At 37.9% G+C, this 22,784-nt stretch overlaps 1 protein-coding gene across 2 annotated transcripts in view; it reads right to left on the bottom strand.

The window, feature by feature from the left end:
- Positions 1–22,784, bottom strand: part of TMEM132D (transmembrane protein 132D) — a 264,377-nt gene that overhangs the window by 218,882 nt on the left and 22,711 nt on the right. The window lies entirely within an intron of this gene.

Here is a 22,784-nt window from a genome sequence, read left to right as displayed (position 1 = left end):
AATTGAAAGCAGCAACATGTCACCTTTTTTTCATAGATACAAAAATAGTCAACTCCCATCCTTGTTCGTACAGAAACGTCCCTTGGGGCTTATGCCCTCTGGTTTCTTTCAGTCTTTTTAAAGGTCACAGTCTGACATTTCGACAGTGTTAGAAGTCATTGTCTTCCTTTTTGTATGTGCATCTCTGCTTAAGCATTATTCCCTTCTAGTCACAAGGCCCAAAGCAACAAATTACTTCTTTGTGAGAAGACTGGATCTCATAGCTGCACTTGGAGACTGATTAAAAATAAGTCAAGGCAGCTCAGCTGAAATAATGCTAGATGGAAAGGGGTTATGCATAAAAACCAGCAATCCACAAGAGAGATGAAATTAAAATGGAAGCAGCACCTTTCCCCACCTCCCCACCACTTAGGTTGAGAAACAAAACAAAAGATGACGTCAACCGCGTTCAGAGATCAGAGTAGCTCAGCTCTTTTCTATAAGAGCAAGCGGTATATTACCCGTTATTACACATACTTCAATTTAAATCATTAGAACTCTCCTCTCTTTACTAAACTATGACCAAAAATAATTAAAAAAGAAAAACAATTACAAAAAAAACCTCAAACCCCAACAACTTACTTTTTTCATAAATAGGATTTGCAGCTTTTTCACACAAAAAATGTCCTTTTGGAGCTATTGCAACTGATAAGTAAGGTCACCAGACACTCAAAGCTGCTTTTTAAATGAAGAGGGGGACTGAAGGGAGGAACTCTGTATTTAATTAGAACCCACACCAGGGGATGGTTTGGCTAATTGCATGACTTAGCAGAACCCCAAGGCTAGGTTAAATCTGTTCGTGAGAGCCTTCTACAAGCTTTTATGCTCTTAGAGTACTCAGGGTACCACGCACTCCAGTAATGCTGATCCTGACAACTACCTCGTCCTGCCCAGAGTTACTCAATGGAAAACCTCCTATGAGAAAATTCTTTGGAAGTTAGTAGCTCTTCACCAAAACACTCAAATAGTACTAAGTTGCCAAAGCAACCAGGAGGCCAGAGAGTCACCTTATTCTTCTGCAAGCATTTTAACAGCCCTACCAGGGAACAGTTTGAGTAGGAGGTTTATTGCATTTTATTTTTTGATTGAAGGAAAAAATGCAGAAAAGTTGTTCTCTGAAAGTTCTGCAGCTGTAATTAGGGAGTGTATAAAATATGTTGCTAATTAGCTTAACTGGTGGGCAAGTTGATTGAGACCTAAGTAGGAAAGGTTTCTCATTACTTAAGGGGGAGAAGAAAGAAGATGACCAAAAATTCTCATAAGCTTGCTAAGAGGAAAGGTAGCAGAGGAAGCATTTGACTATCACACGTGATGAAGTAACAGTTCCTCAAGTACTTGAAGAGAAGAAGCTCTCTGAAGAATAGTTTCAGCTGTACCTCACTAAATCCTACACTAGAGTTCTAGAACAATTATGATTTTCAGGTGGCTCTACTATGATTGCAGCAGCAGCACAGTCAGAAAAGGAAAGGGAAAAAAATATAGTCCTTTTGGTATTAGCTAAGGCTATGATATGAATTGTTAGGTTATTCAGCTTCATCAAGACAGGCATAAAAGCTGCAATCTTGGGCACTGTGTACCTTCCAGTACCAGCAGCAGATGACTCAGACATCAGACCACAGGAGCTCTAATGCCTATTAATTCTGGAGCGACAATTAAAAGGCTACAATAAAAGGCTGTAGTGGAGAAGTATTTCTGTTGCCTTTAAAATTAATTTCATCAGGTTGACCAATAAGGCAAATGTCAGATATATCCTTCTCTTTCATAGAGCACTACAGCTCTGCTGAGCATCGACTCCTGGGGTGTGTATATAGATACGTACGTGCACACACACAAATACTCCCATCATAAATGTTTTAAGTAATACACAAAATTGAATCACTATCCCTACTGTAATTTTGCACAGGAGGAAAAAAAAAAAATCTAAACCTGTTTCTATTATTCTGTCTTATCTACCTGAAGAACAGTCTGCTTTATGTTGGTATGGAAGGTTAAAAGTAAAGCAAAGTACGACTCCTTTAATTACATAGTTTTTGAAGCTAGATGTCCTGCCTCTGACTTTGAGAAGAAATTACGCTACCATTCAGTACCATGCAGGTTGGCTCTGGTTAGATGTATTCCAAGGAAGCCAAGAGTTATTCCATTAACTCAGTAAGGCTTACTTGGCATAAGGGAAGATGAAAATCAGACAAGCAGAACGTTAGAGCTGACAGTGCTCTATGATCATACCCAGAGTCTATTTCTCTACATATTAAAGCTATTTTATAATTTATATTCTGATTTAAGTGCAGTTCCAAACAATGGAATTTTCCTGGGATTGCCCATATGATTGATCTTTGCATCTCAAAAGAATATGAGGAATTTCATCTCAAACCCAATCTACCTTTTTTTTAAATCTCAAACCTAAAACTGTGGTCAAACACAGTCAAGATCCGGATGCAAACAACTCCGCTTCAACCTTAACTAGGATGGCCCCTTACTGCTAGTATTCTGCATTCTTAACACACCCGTGAACCAAAAGAAAACAATGTCTGAAGACAAAGCTTCTAATCAAAGCTACAAACCATAGGGACTTTGTCTCACACACAGTGTCTCTTGATCGAAATACAGCTAAGTTCACATCACCGCTGCAAGTACTTAATGATTTTCAGTCTGCCGTAGTGCAGATCAATTAGCTCATCATTGTGCTATAGTGATATTAAGTTTAAATGGAGTAGTTATCCTGTATTCATTAGCTTATATGAAAGTTTAGTCTCTGACTTGTTTCCACTGTGCAGGTGTTAGTAGCATGCATCAGAGACTGAGGGTAACCTTTAAAAAACCATTTCCTTTGTGATAATATTGCAGTAATCTGTTGAAGTAGTTTGTTTTCATGCCAATAAAATAGCCAAACAATACTTCTATAAATAATGTTAAAGAAAAAAATACAATAAAAATCAAGCTATATATTCTTATACCCTGATGAAAACTTTATACTAATGGCCAAAAAAAAAGGATAGAGTATTTCTGCTTACAGCCCTCACAGTTAAAGGTCATATACATCCTACTAAAAAATAAACCATAGTGCTTACCCAATATAGGGATGGAAATGATCCTATCAAGAGAAGAAGAGTGTTTATTAATGCATAGCATATAATTCTGTCTGTAAGTAAAACTGAAATGAAAAGAACTAAAGGAGGGAAATGTATCACAATTAGACAAAAGAATAATAAATGTCCTCCTTACATTATTCTAATATTCCTCTGAAAACTTCACAGTGCTCAATTCTCCAAGAAATTTCAGAGAGGCTGTTGTAATTTTAACCTTTCTTGGCAGTGTTACTCTCCTGATCAAGGTGTAAGTATTAACCGGTAACCACTCCCATCCATATGCATAACATCCATTTTAAAGTTTCACTGGCAGTGCAACACCTAATCTGAATTATGGCCTGGGAAAAGAGTAGATTCAGCACATCTCATTTATGTGTTTATCTAAACAGGAGGCAGCCACACAATATAATTTAATGTGTACAGCAATTTGTTAACAGAGAAACTGCACTGAGTAGCTTTAATTCAGAAGGTTTCTATAGCTTGAAATTTGAACACTTAATACCACAGAATTTAATTTTCTGGGGCTCAGTTTCTCTCTGACACAGGTGCTCTTACAGGAGAATTTACAGCGTCCATTATTTCCTCTAATGGGAAGCACAAGAAATGACCATGCAAGAAAAGACAGTATAAAAGACTAAACTTAATCTGAGATTTGTGGGAGTGGGGCTTCAGTTTAAACACCAAAAACTAAGTTCAAGGTCCAACTAAAACAGGATCTGCAGAAGATAGTGTGTAACTCCAGGAGCTGCCCTGCCCATTTAGGCAAATCATGACTGGAATTCTTACATAGCCATTACGCAGCACCATTTATCTTGCTTAGTGTCTCTGAGTAATGGAGAGGACACAGACATTGACAGACTATGGAAGATTCATTACCTTGGCCACTAAGGAGGGGAGTAAAGAACAAACACAACGCTTTTCATCTCGCTTTGACAGAATGGCAGGGGAATAAGTAAAACATGGTCAATACACTCCTGGGAATACCTGACTGTCAGTTCGCTAAGGAGTGAGCACGTTTTCTGTCTCAGGCTGGAAAAGCAGCTCTTAATTGGAATCAGTTTGTGACCACTGCACTCACAAAGTAAGGAACTCAAAGTCCCCAGTTGGTGAGTAGTTCAATGGATGTCAGCCAGGCCACTTGAGAAGTAAGGTACCAGCGTGTTCCGATTTCTTCACAATTCGGTAGTATTTTTCTTTCTTTTGGGCATTAAGAACCTTTCATCTTTGAAAATGGAGATGAAGTGTGCCAGACTGATGCAAGTCTTCTCTTTACCCCAAGAGCCTACACACCATCGGCAATCAATGTACAACTCTCCATGTCAAGCTTGGCAAAGGGTTTCATGTGTAGAATAGGAGAGTGAGTCAGAACTCTCTCAGATACCTTTCTCAGGAGGCTTTCATTCATTACTGGGGATGTATCTATTTCCAAGCAACTCAAAGCTGTTACTTGCAATCTGTTGTTTATGATAGGAAGACCCATTGAGCTGCCAACAACAGAGCAAATCACAACACAATCTCTGCATAAAGAAATTACAACCTAAATGTGTTGTAACTTCTTAGTGCTGAGGCAGACATTAATAACGAGTAACAAGATACCAGGTGGCTGAATTTCACTGGATTAAAGGACAGGGTACAACTCAGGCCAAATCTAAAACACTATTTCCATTCACTTCACCAGGAAGTGAAACATGGAACATGATGGGAACATTGCAAGCAATGGGACAGTACAGACTTGTGGTCCATACTCAGATGACTAGAAAAAGAAGAGTTCACCAGGGAAGAGTAAAGCAATAGTATAGCATTTAGAATGACATGCACAATGTACAAGAAAGTGTTGATGCCACATAACAAGAAAATACAGTAAAAGCATATCTTTATAGCAGGAATTACTGCACAGAGATGCAAGATTATTTCTATTGAAGTTGGCATCCTGTTATCTGCATGCTTGGCTTTCTTTCCTGGTACATGCAGATCTCTGTAACCACAGAGGTGTACAACTACTGTTATCGAAACCAGTTAGCTGGGCAGGTGCACGGAAGCTCAGCCTGAATTAGCTGACATAGCCAGATACTGGGAGATCCTGTTCAGATGTATTAAGGAGTTGGTAACATAAGGATACTCAAAAAGAAGGATTAAAGGCAGTACACTTGGAGGTCCTAACAGAAACGCCCCAAGAAACAGGATGAGGAAAAAAGATTTAACTCAGGTTTCTTCTGTCGCTATGTTAATAATAGAGTCATCACAATGAAACAGGCACCTTAAGATGAGACATGGCACATGTGAAATGCACCGATTTACAGATAATGGTAGTATAAAAAACATCTACAAGCACATCTACTCAATGAACAAAGAGAAACCCCCAATTTTAGAAAGAAAAAGTTAACTCCAAAAGGTAATTTCATTTCCAAACCTGCTATGTGAAAGCACCTCTACAGCAGTAGATTCAGTCTTGAAAATATCAGCTGCACCTTGCTTTAATGATCCATTAAGTAAAGAAGCTTCAGAATTCTGGTAAATGCCAGCCTGGGTGGGGAAACTCACTCTGACTGCTTGAACCACAACAAATTCCTCTGTTAGCTTCGTAGAGCGCTTAGGAAGTTTGAGTCCCTATCACAGATTCTGCTGTTGCTAGCACTCTACTGTGGAAACCAAGACTAATTAACAAAGGAGGCAAGAGCCAGAGCATATTTAAAGGTTTACAGATAGATAAATATACTTTCTACATGCTGGAAAAATTCAAGGGAGTGAAAGGATAAACCCCACCATAAGCCAGCATGCAGCAGTCTGTCAAAGGTGCTCTAACTTCATTATCACCTCCAAAGCACAGTTCTCTCATTGTGTTTCACCCATGAACACAGCACAGGGAGATTTCAAAGCAGGTTACACAAAATATTTTGTTGGCAAATATCCACGGTGTCACGCTCTGAACCATCTTGTATGTTATGTTTGGTTTCACTGTACCATTTTGCTTTTAACAATGCCATGGATAATAAATGAATGTGTTTCACAACTTGGTAAGATAACCAAAATGCCAGCATCTACCTAATGAGCCTTATAATTGAGTTGTAATGAATTTTATGTAGTGCTGTGTAACTTGAATAGTGCCGGGGGACGGGAAAGATATGCAAGAGGGGAGAGTTCTAACACCTCAGTTTTCAAAAGAAGGGATAAAAATAATCACTAGTTTACTCATACTGTTGTTATTCTTGACAGCATTCAATTTAAGCCAATGAGATTACTCATGTGAGTAAATTTGTCATAGAAATAAACCCCGAGAGGTAAAGGTGATGACGTCTAGAAAGCTTTTCTTTGTGCAGTATCCAGCTAAAACTGTGTAATGCATTCCCGTGAAGAAGAGGCTTATTCTAACACAACATGAAAGACTGGGAGTTCTGAAAAAGCTAATATCCACTTTAAAAATATTGCCTACTGATCACGATTCAGGCGTAAAAGTGAGAAAAGTAAAGTCTCTGTTCTTTTGCTTGTTTTCTCTCTCCATTTGATGAACATTATCTCATTTGAATTTTAACTGGAAAAGCAATTAAAAATGAAATTAGGTCAATGCAATAGAAATACTTCTAGATCTCCCAACTTGCTGACAAACTTTGTAAAAAGAGAAAGAGCAGATGAGAACTAACAAATAATCTGCTTTCACACAAAACATTACTTGAAGTAAGATACATGAAATTCAAATACCAGAGAGCACTTGTGTCCATACCCAGAATATTCTGAAGTACATTTCTTGACTTAGAATAAGCAGAAGGTTCTGCAGTTACTCATACAAGAGGAAATAATAATGATTTAAAAAAAAAAGCAAAGAAACAAAAAAGCCACCCCTACACTTTTCACTATGTTTTGCCCACGAGGTGCCGATAGCCTTTTTTAACAAAAAAAGGTATTGAGACAGGATTTTCAGCTTCTGATCACCCATAGCTACAGACATTTTCAAGAAAACGCAGTCTGTACCTGAAAACATTTCAAAACTTCATGAAAATGCTCAACATACAGAATCTGCAGCACTTCAGGGTGGATTTTCAGGAGACGTTGACACGAGCGGCTTGGGGATGCTGTGTGACTGCGTGAACGGGACCAGCACACTCTGAACCGGTTGGTGCCAGTGGGCAGCTCTAGTTCTTACTCTTCCCTCCAAACCACCACATGGTACACCTTAAGGTGGGATTAACCCGTGCTGAGCAACAGTCTCAAAAATACTTCGTATTTTTAAAAATAATACTTAAGCTTTGCCTAGCAGGTATTTGCTTAAATTTTAGAGCATATTCCTACATGAATACTTTTCTGCATTAGATTTTTATTACTTTTTGTTTTGTTTTGTTTTGAGACTGCAAACTGCTGGATTCACATAAAACTCCCAATTAAGGGGAGTGGAAAAAGATGCCACTAAGGAAGATGATGAACATTATGGTTTTGCCATTGACACAAGTCAGGTTTGAAGGATTCTGAAAAAATTGTCACTTCAAGCTTACTGTATAATGGTCTTAAAATTGCGTGGCTACAAGACCTGAACAGAAACCAGTAATTTCATTTCATAGGAGTTTATGTCAATATCTTCTCTGGGTCTCCTATGCCACAAGAATCTCATATTATCAAAAGATATCAAAGAAAAGCTGGATGAAACTCAATTTTATTGAACCATGTGTGGTTTTGAGACATGCAATTGAAAAATACAGCCTGATACAAATCTCCACAAAGCCAATTAAAAAGAGCTCCAGAGGACTTCATCATCTTCACATCAGTTTCTTTGTCTAGATTTTGTGCCATGATACCAGCCAAGGCAGCAACTGATTGTCACAGAAATACTCTGTATATTTGCTACTTTACAGAGAAGTTCCATGGTGCCAAACTGTGGCATCACTAAGAATCATATAGCTATGCTGATCCAGGAGCAAGAGAGGCAAACCCAGTAATTGTTATGACAGGCATACTCTGAGCTCTGTTGGGATGGCATTTGAAATAAAGGCTTTGTGTCTCTGTTATCTAGGGAATGAATTGTGCCTTACTGCCAGGAGTCTCATTTTATACCAGCAGAGTATTCAAATATTAGGATCAGGTAATCAAGTGGCTTACACGTACCTCAACTGTCCCAGGACGCATACTAAATTAAAACCAAAATCTTCCCACTGATGCTATCTGTTCTATTATCAAGAAGTTCCATTCTTGCTGTTTATGAATAGAATACAGTTGGCTTTACTCAGCTCTCCAATTTTTTACAAGCCTGATGCTTGTACAACCTGGCAGCTTTTTAGCTCAATCATATAAATGTCTTAATACCCTGCATTGATCTGGAATCAACACAGTTGCCGCCACATGGATAAAAAGCGTCTGGAGAATTTGTTGGTTGTTATTTTAAGCTGTTTATTATTCCTTGAGGACTCATATGAACACTCAGAACTATCATGCCTGCATTAATACTGCTCTCCTACACCTCTGGGTACAGTAACACTGTACATTAAAGATGCTTTAGAAAATTGTTTGCGAGTTGATATTGCACTGGGATTACTTTGTACGGTCTGCAGCTTTACTCTAAATAAATACTGGAAAACTGCACGCTGTGAAGTAGGCAGTTTGAACTCCTCAGTCTGGCCTTTGGAACACAGTTCAGAATAAAAATAAAGCATTGATACTTACTGAGCCATATTTTAAATCTTGGATTTGGCAGATCTGTGATTAATAAAGACTCAAGGAACATTAGCAATGCTGTGCTTACAGACTAGCACTGGAAAACAATTGTTCACAGGCTAGTGAAAGAGCATTTTGTGAGCTCTTATTGCCCATTGAGAGATAGAGATCCCCATTTCTATCACTACGGTGCACTACGGTAAATAATTGGGGGGAAAAAAAAAAGCTACCACAAAAACAGAGAGCAAAATGAGATTCAAGCATCAGGGTAAGTAGGACAGAAAGCATCTGAAAACTCCTTGCTGGACTACCTCCGATCTACTGGGACACCATCAGCCACTATTATACTAATAAGTTTAAGTCATGCAATAGGAAAAATCCTATTAAGTGGAACAGATTCCATTGCCATTAGGACAAACATGAGCAAGAGTGGGAGAAAGAATGAATCAAAATGTCCAAATCCAGACATCAAATCAGTCCTAATTTCATTACTACTACCGAAAATAATTTCATGCTGAAATGGAGTTATAAGGAAAATAGATTGTACTAGTTTTCCGGGGCAGATCTCAAGACAAAGTACAGCCATAGAACAAGCTACATTTTGTACAGAAGTATTGAATGCTACACAAACTTGAACAGCTACAACTTTACAACTCTACTGATGGATATTCTAGCAAACAAAACTTCCACTAGTGACCTGACTGGCTGAGCAGAAAGTCAGTTCCCCTTGATCAAGCAAGCACTCAGTGACACATTCTAAGTCTCCTGTCCTAAAAGACTTACAATATTCTCTTACACCAGGTTTCCTCCCAGTTCTAGCTATGAAATTACCAACTGGATAAGGGAAGCTTTGTGTTCCTAATGAAGACACTTTAAAAAACAACAGTCATTAAAAATTTACAAGGCAGAAGAAGTAACCACATCAAGCTGAGATTTTCTTGGGTACTTCCAGACTGCTAAAATATGGTTTACTTAAGACATTGCTCTGTTTTGAGTACATGATTTCAGCAGTGCTTCCAGAATTTCAGGAAGAGCAATTTGTTGTTCATCCAAGCACAGGTCTCCAGGTGACTTGAAACAAAGATCTAATTCAACTGAAGCAGAAAGAGAATTGAAGTTGCAAGTTTAGGCTTTCATTAGACTCTAATGATAAGAGATCTTTTTGTCTTATCATTTTCATTTCAACCACTTACACGTTTTGTAGCGCAACCATGAGATACAGGGGTTACCCCAACATTCACCTTCTCATCTTGCTTCCTTCTGAAAACCAAAGACACTTTCCATGGTCCAGATGGACATGACCTCCAATGACAACAAGCCACTGAGACTTAAATGTCATTCCCAAGTCCACAAACATAAAAAATACCGACTCCTAGCGGAATCAGTATGCAATCAGTATGCAAGACTCCTAACGGAATCCAACTGCAAAATTCCTAAACCTAAAGGATGAAGCTAGAATAGCTTTTCATTGGTTTTCTTCGGACTGTTAAGCTTTTTCTCCATCCAAATGGGGTTTAAAAATATAAAAAACCCAACAAACTTCAAGTGATCTAAGACAGACCAATTTACTGTGATCTGCAAAAACAAATATCATTATTACTATTGATTATAATATTTTTAAAACTGTGCAGTAGGGAACACATGTTCATTCTATATTTGGAATGGAAAAAAACATGGAACTCAAATTAACAGCTATAGAATATCTGAAACTGAACGTCTTTGTTACCAATTCTAGCTAGTACCACATCAACTATGATACAATTATATAACACATTATGCAAACCACACAACTGCAGTCTATAAATTATGATTGTCAAAAGCCAGGAAAAGCATGCAGTTGGCAGTAAGAGAATTTTGTATTTTCAGCCATGGTTCATAATGCAAAATATCTTACTTCATTCATCTCAGAATACTCCAAGTCTCATCTGTTCCAATTCCTTCAGGAAAAAACAATTACCAAAGATACCTTTTGTGATCCTTTTAAAGCAATTTACTTTTTAGCTATCCTGCTCCTCCTGAATAACTCCCTCCTAATTCTTTCTAATATACTACTTAGAGTTTTAAGTAATTAATTTAATAAACACTACTCTGGTTTAATGTGCAAGTGCCCTATTTATTAGCACTGGAATTTGCTGACTGCATTTTTGGAAAGACCCTGAATAATTCTTAAACACCTATGATCTGGTGCCCACAGTCAAATCAATTTGAAACCTAAAGCCAATCTAAAGACAACTGTTGTTTCATAATAGACCCTCCCCCAAGTGAGAAGCCTATTTACTGTAAATAAAGTGCATACAGGCAATTCACTGGTTGGACAAGGCAAAATGCTTCAGAAAAAGTCAGCAAAAGATTTCATTCAAAGGATTTTAGTTCTTTTGTTTTGGGCATCAATTTTCAATAGCGATTAACTGAAACCGTAAAATTTACTATTGATTCCACATTCCTAATCCAGAATCTTTCATTTAAAGTTTTTTAAGTGCTCAGATTAGAGCTTTTTACTATAACCTGTTACAATGATTGCTTATTATTTTCTACATCCATCCTATCTCCATATTACATTATATATGCATAAATCCACATAGGGAGTAGAGAGTTACTATATCTACAGGTCTATCTAGACTATTATAAATCATATAAAAGGAGAAATGAAAATAATTTGCCAGGTGTTATTAACATGTCCAAGTCATTTTATCACCTCGCAAAGAATAAAGAAGCTACTGTGTGGTTTTCAATATACAATAGAAGGAAAATTGCTGCTTCAAGAATGGAAAATGTTGTAGACACAAGCCTTTGGAACGTCAGTTTGCCAATAAAATTGTTGCAGAACTGAATAGTAAGAAATCACATCCAACATTTCTTCCATACTTCATCTGCCCCAGGATTATTAACAAGAAAACATAATGCCTTGAGCAAGCAGATGGAGTAAAGAACATAAAAATGATCCGGTAGAACAACGTTACTTCACACGATTACAATACTTAACATTAAGCATTTGAAAGACTTTGTGCAATACCAGTTAGCTCTCTGAAATAATGAAGTAGTGGATCCAGTTTTAAGATCTGTAAGAAAAGCAGGCAGCTTTCTCACAAATCAGGCATAGAGTGTGGCAATTCCCAGGTGTTATACTAACTAGATCTGTGTTTAGTCTAAGGGTCAAACCTTACTTGACTTTTATGACGCTGAGACAGTCTCCAAAGAAAGGTTTCTGTGACCATCAATCCATTTGCCCCAGAGCTACACCTAGATGATGGAAAGGTTTTCCATAGATGTGTCTGGAACAGTGATTCTGTATTAGCTTTCACTTCCTGGCCACGGATTACACCTTTAAAATCTTTACTATCTCTGTTTCATAACATGCTGCCCATTTCCATTGACGGCTGGATATTTTACACCTGTAATATATATCACATACACGTCTTCCAATTCCAATACGCTATTTGAGAGAGTATACAGCAAGCCACAATCAAATTGGCTTCAACTTTGTGCAGGACCTACTGCAGATAAAGCTGTAAAAAAAATCAGTAATTTCAACCTCAGTACAGACACGACAGTAAACACTGTGCACAGAGGGTGTGCTCCAGAAATCCAGAGTAGAAAGACATATCAAATATGAAAGCATAAAAATGAAAGTGAAAATGGTAAAAAACCCCAACCCTCTTCTTTTTTCCCTCAGTAAGGGGAGATATTTTTGCAGTTATTGATAGCATTTCAAGAGCTGAAGTTGCAACAGGGTCAGTAATAAAAATGGAAAATTCTAGAAACTCAAGATATGATTTAAAAAAAAATAGGAGCATGCTGCAAAATGACTCTTAGGTTCCATGTATATTCATGTAGATAGCAGCATCCAAAGGTAAACACCTGAAGTTCTCTTCCCTAACCCCCAGCCAATTATTTGCACAGGCTGAAATTAAGCATTAAGCAACCAGTTAAAGGAGAACAAATTAGCCAGTATGTCTTTAATGCTCAGAAGCATCGCAGCCCATTTGCAGTCCCATAAATTCTTCATAATTTTTCTCCAAAATAATTCTTCCATAACTTTCCAGACATACTGAGAATGGAGAGGGCTAATTCTGCTGTTCACAGCTCTCACACATAAACCTGCAATGACAGACTGTTATCCAGAACTCCTACTCTTCTGATTCCTTCTCAAAATCTCCCATTTCTTTTTGTTAATACTCCTCTGCCCTTTAGCAGTCATTTGTAATTGTGCATGTTTCATTTCAACTGCAACTTCCTAACGTTAGAGAGCATGCCTTATCTATGTTTGCAAAGCACAACATAATTTAGCAGTATTATACACATATTGCTAACAATAATAACCAATATTTATCCAGCAGAGCAGAAGCTCAGATACATTAAATTTCAGAAAGGTCCTGCTATTTTACCAGAATCCCAGTGGGTTGACTCAAGGGCAAATGTGCTAGAAAACTTGTTCAAAATCTTAACATAAGCAACTATTTTGGGCAGGATGAAATCCCAGACTGCTCACAACTTTGGGGATGACGGTTATCCCACACACGATACAGATATCTGCACACAGGACTGTGGTGGGTTGACAGTGGCCGGCTGCCAACTTGCCCACCCAGCCACTCTCTCACTTCCCCTCCGCAAGAGGATGGGGGAGAAAATAAGATGAAAAAACTTGTAGATTGAGTTAAAGACAGACATACTTACTGAGATAAGAAGAAATGGGGCAGGCACTAGAACACCTTTTCCATCTCTTCTCCACCTATGCCTCACTATGGAGAAAGATGTTCTTTCAGGCAGAGGCACTCAAATGCAAAATACCTTCATTGCAAAACTCTTGTAGAGCACTTCTCGAGTCAGCCATCCATTAGCTCTGGTTCAGCAATTCTTTTCTCAGGAGGGAAAAATCAGAGCTGGAGTTAAAAGAAAACTCCAGTTTTATCATTCTTTCATAACCTTGCAAGAAATATGCACCAGGAGAATACTTTTTTCCTGATTTTGTCTTAATAAGCTTTTGCATTGTCAGAATGGCTTAAAAATACAACCAGAGTTAAGAAATAAGACTGGACTGACAGCTTTGATGAGTGAAACTGAGTGACTGAAACACACCACACCTGTAGGCTGCATGGAAAATGCATCCATACAATGGTATTTTGATATTACGTTGCTTGGTTTTCCAGCATCAGACTGGCATCTTACTGAAAATTTGTGGAGGGGAAATAGGAAATACCCATATTTATGGAAGACCAATATGAAAGATGTGATATGTAAATCTTCTTGATTCTCCCATAGTTTACTTGAGTGTCGTGCAGCTTTTATTCTTATCTGCATTAGTAATATAAGAATGATCTAAATGCAGATAAAGATCCAATTCAGGGAAGCAGCAGAAGGTAAGACATTAGGGTCAAGTCCTTAGCACAGCTCCAGAGATTGTGTTGACTTTTCCAGCAGCAGAGCATTCTACAAAAACTGAGGAACTCTACTAGGTGAGCCTGAGAAAGAAATACATACTTGGAATTAGTATCTGCACTATCTGTAATTTCAAGTTTGCAGTTCTCTTTCACACTGTTCCTTGTCTACACAGACCAGAAATAAAGCCAATAACTAAACAGTATAATCTGACTTTGCATTCTTGTAACACCCTTTATTTCAAGACTCTGAAGGCATGGTAATAAATATTGTTCCAACAAACTTTGCAGAAAAATAAATAACAAGGAGTCAAACTGACAACACAGATTTTTCATTGCCCTTCCTGAATTTCTCCTTCCACGCAAAAATCAAAGAAAAAAAACATAAGCAAAGCAATTGCAGCTTTAATGTTTCAGTCTGCACTCACAGGCTTAAGAGCTAATACGCCTCATAACTGTAGTCTCAGTCTGTTTTTCTCCTGTCTCAGAGAGAAGGGTTTGCAATAACTTCCACATAACTATTAAGAATTCCTTTTTATTTGTCTTATAAACCTTAAAGACTCAAATATGTTCAGGGTCTTCTCCACAACCACAGAAATGTGAAGTTTATTGAATAAATGAAAGTGGGATTCATAGCTAAATCCATAAACTTCTCCAAAACCCCAAATACCATGAGACTGATTATTCCACCATCGCAATCCTTCAGATGCAGACTATAATCATACTTTTCATCTTACCTATCAGTATTACTGCACAAAATTTTCCAGGCTTTGAGAGCAGGGTATTCATGATAGCCTTCAGTAAAATGGGAAGAAATGCTGTGCTCATGCATGAATGATCACAGCTGTTAGCAGAGATTTTCTGTTTAAGAAGGAAATACGCACAACACACAGATGGACAGACTGTTGAGAGAGAAGACCTGAATCTGCTCTGCAGAGATTCCAAAACCCAAATAATATTGCACAGAAGAGTAAAACATACATTCCAATCAGCCACCCTTCTTCAGAGGGCCATTAAGGAAGAAAAATTTGGAGAAAAATCTTCTCAAAGCAGAAGCACAATGACTGGTGGGAAGGAGATATTCTCCACAGTCTCACAGGGAAAGAGAAGGAAAGATAAATGTGAGAGAGAGATGTGACTTGGAGCTGTGCTGTGTCAATCTCAATAATAGCCTTCCTCTGCCAGAAGCAGTAAAATTATAAAACTATCAACTTCAGCCTATTCTGTAGCAGCTTTCCAATGGCTGACATCTCATAGATATTGGTACCTACATCACAAAGGTGAAAACCAATTCAGTTTTATGTACCTATGCTGCAATTATCCCTCTATTTGTAGCTTCAACGTATCACAAACCCAACAAAAAACCACGTACTTAGCAGTAACAGTGAAGACTGAAATATTCCACACAGATCAGTGAAAGGAGTATCATCTCATTTATTGTGAATACTTTTTCTTATTTGTATTGGGGTGAGGTTTTTTGCTTCATGATCCTTTGCCTAATAGATCTGGGGCTACCAGAAAAGAATCACCAGCAAGTTTCTCCACATTTAAATACATGCATGTGGAAACAGACAATGCATCTACTAAGAACAATGTATATAAAAGTGCTTGCCACATCCCCTACATAATTAAAAGGTAATCTTCATGAAGAAACGTGCCATGTATTTGTTTATATTAGTGTTAATAACTTCCAAACTATTGATAAATGTATGATAATTTATTCTAAGTGAAATGAAGTGTGCCCTATGCAAATGAAAGCTTCTGCTCACACAGGTTTAGAGCATTTACTTTAATAACCCTGTATCTTCACTGCAGTGAAAAACATTGCATGAGTGATGTGTTAAGGCAGATCAGGGTGGAAGAACAGTAACTATCACAGGGACGTCTAAAATGCCGTGCAAGCCCTGAAGTCTGCTACACTACTGTTCCCGATGTTTCAAGGCCGACAAACGCAAAACACATAATTATTATTCCCTCTCTTAATGATCACACTTTCCAACTTATAACGACATGCTTTTTAAAAACTTTATACCTTCAAGGTTTCGCATGCATAAGGTCAGTCTTCTTTCTTAGCAAATGGTGACAAGGACTCCATGAGAATGTGAGTGGCCATTACTAACTGTGTTCCTTGCCTCACAGAGCCTTGAACTACAACATATGCTCTTTTTATCTTTGGTTTTATTTCACTAATGCTGCTATTTGTATTCTGGAAATACTTGTCGCCACTGAGACAAGTTTATCACTGTGCATACACATAGTTATTATCTGTATATCTTACATGATACTCTAGGTACAGTCTGATACATTCCTACTCAGGCTCTTTTGGTTGTATTAGATAAAGGGAAGGTGTCTTACACTGTTACATATAAGATGTTTCCCTGATTCATGCATGAGGAGTAAGAGGTAACTAGAAAATCTCCTTCATTCTCAGTAAATTTCCAGGACATTTCCACTCACCCAGACTTCACAGATATGGAAAAGTGAACCCATAACTGCCATCCAATCAACTCCACAATGTTTCTTTTCACAGATGATCATAGATGGAGAGGTGATGCCATCTCTCCTTATGCTGAGTATCCCTGATTGCCTCTGGCATCATTCAACAGAAGGATGTCAAAATACCTCGCCTGTGCAATTTTTCTTTCTACAATAAAGATCTGTGGAATGCTGGAAAGCAAACAGAAGACTGAAGTTATTTCCTTTCTCTAAAAGGACATGAATGGGCAAGAACACATCAGGGAAATTTAAGTTTAAATTTGTTATGAAGGGAGGATAGTGCAGCTGTCATGAAATAAGCTGTATCTATTGAAGTTATTTTCAAAATCAAGAATAACCTTTGCACCCCAGCCACACTCATCCTCTCCCTCCTTCCCTTCTCCTTCTATGTACGTTCACTCAGACACATCTGCATAAAGAAAAATGTCTGTGCATTGAACAGCCCAAAAATTTAAGCGCAGAATGTCATTAAACAAGATGTATAGATTTTATATGTCTCTTTTTTCTCCTGTGCAATCCTTTTGGTGTACAGTGAGAATCCATTTTCTGTTGAGCTCTGTAAGCACGTTATTCTCAGAGACAGACCTTGTCATTAATACTATATTTCTTTCAGAGAGACTAAGTGACACTAAATTCTGCATAAATTACATAATGTTCTGGCCTATACAAAGTGAAGAGTAAGTTCTGAAGAAGGTCAAAAGCCATCAGTAACAGTCAGGTCTCCATTTTTGCTAGATGCTACCTCTCATGGTCATCCTTGATCTTCTGATCATGCAATAATTCAGGTAGGAAAAGAGCCTTAAGATCATCGAGTCCAACAGTAAACCTAACACTGCCAAGTCCATTAAACCACGTCCCTAACCACCACATCAGCACATCTTTTAAACACCTCCAGTGCTAGTGACTTCAACCACTTCCCTGTTCCAATGCTTTGCAACCTTTTTCATGAAGAGTTTTTCCTGATATCCAATCTAAATCGCCCCTGGTGCAACTGGAGTCCATTCCCACTGGTCCTAGTGTTCCTGTAATGTTCTTTGTCCCATCATGTTACCTTTGCAATTCACTACTTGCTTCGGTCAAAGTCTTATTTTGGCAAAGCTTAGTCCTGCTCCTGCTGAAGTTCATGGCAAATCTTCAATGGAAACAGAAGCAGATTCGCACAGCCACAGAAGTTCAGAATCTGATTGTTTTCTTCTGCCCTACTCATGTCCCCTCCACATTAAACAGTTGAAATCCATACCTGAATGAGAAAAACCCATCATCTATCATTCTTCAGAGATTAGATCACCAACCCATAAATTTACTTCTGCCACTCGGCCAACCTTTAGTGAAGACTCAGTCAGAGAGCTCTTTTAACAACCAGACTCACAACATTCTTAGCAAAGAATTGTCTCTTTACTTTGTGTAATTAATTCCTTGTCCTCTGCAGAAGGATATTCTGAGTGAAAACACACTCCTAGACTGTAATGATTATGCTAATCTAGTGAAGAGGAAAGATGTATTGTGTATTAATCAAAGTCCTGAGCAAAATTTCTCTTTGTTCTTGGACTAAGTGACCAGTATAGTGACACTCACTTGTCACAAGTAGAGAAGGACTCTTCCAGATTTTATAATTTTTTTTGTGCTTGTGAATGAAATGCAATTAATGAAGGTTCATCGTTCAAGAAAGTTAAAAGGAGCATGTTAGGGAGAAATTACTTTGTCAGGTGGTACAAAGTAGACAGTCAGACTGGTCTTTCACCTCCACTCTCTGTAGAGCACCACATACTCCAAAAACTGCAAGAGATTAATGAAATGTCTTTGGGGAAGGTTCTTGCTTCATCTCTTAGAGAGCATCTGGACACCATTTCTATAAACAAAGATACATATTCCCTTTGTCCTGCCTACCATAACTTGTATTCTCAGAATTCCAGAACTATTACTGTACTACCAGATACCAGCACATAGCACAACACATGATGTACCCATGGGGCACTAAATACAGTACTAGTCATAGAGGCAGTGTGTGTGCACGTGATGATCTCCTGTGTTGTCATTCTGGAGTAGTAAAGTATTACTGCTCTATGCCATCCTCTCTCTGGACAGCCTTATACAGCCAGCTGGCTGCACTAAGCAGTTCAAATGTGAAATTATTAAGAATATGTTGTTAACAAACCATTGTATACACAAACATACAGTGGAAAATAAATTTAAAAAAAAAAACAACACACTAAACCAAAACAAAAAGACAAGGGCTAACTAGCAAAGAGAGTAGTAGTTCTAAAGCATGATGCCTGATTTGGCTTGGAGTGTTTTTCTCTTCATAACATTAATTTCAAACTCCAAAATCCCAACAGAGCTTTTGAGTACTTCCTACATTATTCAACTTATCCTGCAGATTTCTGCTACTGAAACCTTCCTCCAGTCCTCAGTTTCCAACAGGCTGTGGCCAGAAAACCCAGTCACATAGTGATTTGAAGCATGTTGTCAAAAGGACAGCCAGGCGACCACAGACAAGTGGTATTTCATAATGGTCTCAGGGCTGGGTGAGTGTGCTGTGACAGAACTCATTAGGGAAAAAATCCCAGCAACCTGTAAAACTAGTTTTACTCCATGAAAAAAAGAAGAGAACAGGAACTTTCTCCTGAAACCAATTTCAAAATAGTTGTCCTAAGAGTTAATTTTCAGCTGCCAGTTCCAGTCTCTGTGCAAAAAGGTCTTCATTCTGAAATCACTCTCTAGCTTTTTCAAAACATAAGAGGCAATGAAAAGTATTACAGAATCCACTATTTCCCTATCTGAGGTTCTGTCATTAGAATACAAACCACATCATAAAAGTATCTTATATACACATTGAAACTTTCGTATTTGTAGAGGAATTGGGAACTATTCCTAGTTCACATGAAGATACATTACATCATTTAACCACATAGGCCAGAGAAAATTCAATCCGACTAAGTAAAACGCATTTAAGTAGGAATTTAGATGCCTCTGCCCATACGCCCCTGCACAGCCAGCCCTTGCTTTTGGGTGCAAGTTCAGACTAACTATGCCTCTCAGCAAACCCTTGCCCAGCCCACTCCAGAGGCTCTGCTGTGTCTGTTCTCTCTCTCAGCCACCTTTCAGCCTCTGAAAGATACGCGACTACTTTATCTTCACCTTCTTGTCACACAATTGGATCCCATCATAACACAGACAGGAAGGATTACAATACTCTGCAACCTGCTGTGTAGTTTAATAGCTCATTTTACCTCCCACTCTACACATCACAGAATCATAGAACAGTTTCAGTTGGAAGGGACCTTTTAAGATCATCCAGTTCCAATCCCCTCCCACTGGATCAGGCTGCCCAAGGCCCATCCAACCTGGCCTTGAACACCTCCAGGGATGGGGCAGCCACAGCTTCTTGGGGCAGCTTGGGCCAGTGCTACATCACTCACATAGTGAAGAAATTCCTCCTTATGTCTAGTCTAAATCTGCCCCTCTCCAGTTTATACCCATTGTCCCTTGTCCTATCGCTACATGTCTTCGTAAAAGCCCCATCCCAGCTTTCTTGTAGCCCCTTCGGGTGCTGGGCTTGCATTAGTACTAATAACTCATAAGAAATAGACAAATGGCTTCCAAAAATCTGAATGAGTTATCATCTTCAAAAGCTTCTTTTGCTAGCAGTAAATCTCTATGTATTTTTTTCCTAATAGAATGTATAGAGATCAATAATTATTATACTCTAACCAGCAGGAATAAAGACTTACGCAGCCAGTCTTGCAAACAGCCATTAACAAACTAATTAAAGAAACCATTAATAAATCCATTCAAATTTATTTTAGCTTTTCTAAAGAATAAGGAAACTACACAAAAAAAAAAAAAAATCTGCTTTCAGCATTGTGTCAGCTTGAATGGCACATGAGTGAACAGCAGAGAAAAATCCATTACAATTGTGTCTGATGTATTTTCTTTCTTTCCTATTTATGCACACAAAATATTCTTTAATTGCTACACTGGCCGAACAGAATGAAGAAACAATTGCTAAAGTCAGGCCGGCTTTCTCTTCCACCCACCCGAGCAGAACCACTGAAAGTGACTGGATTTTTTTTGCAACTCTGAATGAGTACTATGAATTAACTCTCCACAATTAAAAGTGATATTCTGAACCAGTATAAACTGACACACAGAGCTGTGTATTTATTTCATCACCTAACTCTAATGGTGAGTGATCACGCTATATCTCTTGGGACTCAGTTTCGTATTGCATCTTCATTCCAAAAATCCTCCAAGAAATTTTGCAGTTCTTCTTCGAGGAAGAATAATCTCCTTGGACTCAATCCAGAATTTACTGAAGTCATTGGTTTAGCATCATTGGATCAAATTCTTCTGAAGCATCTTTTGAAGGCATATCAAGAATTCTTTTAGGAAGTAGTTATATAAGAATATGTTTAGTTATAGAAGATTTTGCAAATTTTCCATTCATAGGATGTGTTACAGTCTCAGTAATGCTTCAATTTTCTGTAAGCAACAGAACTTAACTCTTTGTTAAATAAACAACAAGCAGCTCTTTTAGAATTGAAGAAATGTTTTTCTTGTTGTAAGCTACTTGTATTTTAAACTGTTTATTATCTGGTATATTTATTTCACATATTGCCACATTTCCTGAAAAATAATTTCTAAAATATCTGTTTTTTAAATGAGTGCTAAATAATATCAGCTTAATAAGGTCCTAGAAAGGCTTACTATATTAGGAGATAAAACCAGGGAAAGCTTATGTATCAGATATATGTGCTGTGAAAGCAGAAGTGACTCTAATTAGAAAGTTTCTCCTCCTGTTGAAATCAAAGGGGATAAATTCCTTTTCCTGTTAGAGCAAAGTAAATCCATAGTAATTCCCCAGAAACTGCTCCGCCTTTACATCAAGGTATCAAGTAGATTAATTTAGTCAGAGTTCTTGAAAGTCAGATGAAAATAAAGCTCCATAAATGCTACCTACATATACAGTGCATCCCTTTTAATAAAAGGTTTGTTGTGTTTTAATCAGCAGTGGACAATGAGATGAGTTAAAACACAATTCGTATGTTGTTAATAAAACTTTAGAAGTATCTGGTTTATTAAATGCTCGGAGAATGCCCCGGTGCACTCAAGGGGGGAAACCAGACTGTGACACAGATTGGAACATTAAACCTGGGCAGCATTCAGGTTTTGGATTTAGACAAATCAAAAGCATATGCAGAACTTATTTTTTAAGGGCTCTTTCATTTCATCCTCTCGTTTACGTTACAGTCTGAAGCATCAATGCTAGAGAAATTCTCTTTTACCCATATATAACTGGTCTATAACTTCACAGCAAAGTTGGAGTATTTTGTCCTATATGAGAAACATGAAACATGCACAGAACGGTCTCATGCCACCTGAAAATGAGAAAGTCAAGCAAAATTTACAGTTCAGCGAGGCAAACACCAAAAGCTTTGGGAAAGGCTAATTTAATACATCTGTCATATACAATTACGCAGTCAACTGTAATCCCAAACAGCTATTTTTTATCTCTGCAGACTAGAACAGCCAATTGCCCAGGCTCAGAATTAAACATCTGTTTCACGAAACAAAGGTATTAACCTTAAAGGTTTTTTTATGAACCAATAAAATTCAATCATTCAGCACTACTCAGTAACAGTTGCCTTCTCCATTACACAAATTGCTACAGCCTATTCCTCAGCATAGACCACTACAGTGATAGAATTTTGAAGGTAGTGGGTGGGCTGTTATTAAAATAAGGATACAGGTGCTTCTTTCACTAATACAATATATTTATGAAAAAAGAAACAAATACAACAGGCAGTCCTATATTTTGGAAAACATGAAAATCATGTTTCCATATTAATCACAAGGCTTTTGGATGGTACAAAAATTATTTCATTATTTTAACACTTAGCCATCCTTGTACATACAAACTAATCACGACTAAACCAGGAAGTCCAAACCATGACTTCTCTTCTTTCAAGTAAACCTTCAGAATTTTGAAAATAAAACCTACAGTCTATACTTCATGGATTTTAGTCAGGCTCTTCAGCAGCAAAAGGAACAGTAAATTTCCTCAGAGCAAGCCAAATTCTGTCACAGGCGCTGCAGTGTAAATCCAAAGTGACTGAATGGCACCTGGAGCAGGAGCCAGTCTACCCAAGCT

The sequence above is a fragment of the Phaenicophaeus curvirostris genome, chromosome 17 (genome assembly GCF_032191515.1).
Source record: "Phaenicophaeus curvirostris isolate KB17595 chromosome 17, BPBGC_Pcur_1.0, whole genome shotgun sequence".
NCBI lineage: Eukaryota > Metazoa > Chordata > Aves > Cuculiformes > Cuculidae > Phaenicophaeus > Phaenicophaeus curvirostris.
This window is presented reverse-complemented; position numbering and strand designations above follow the sequence as displayed.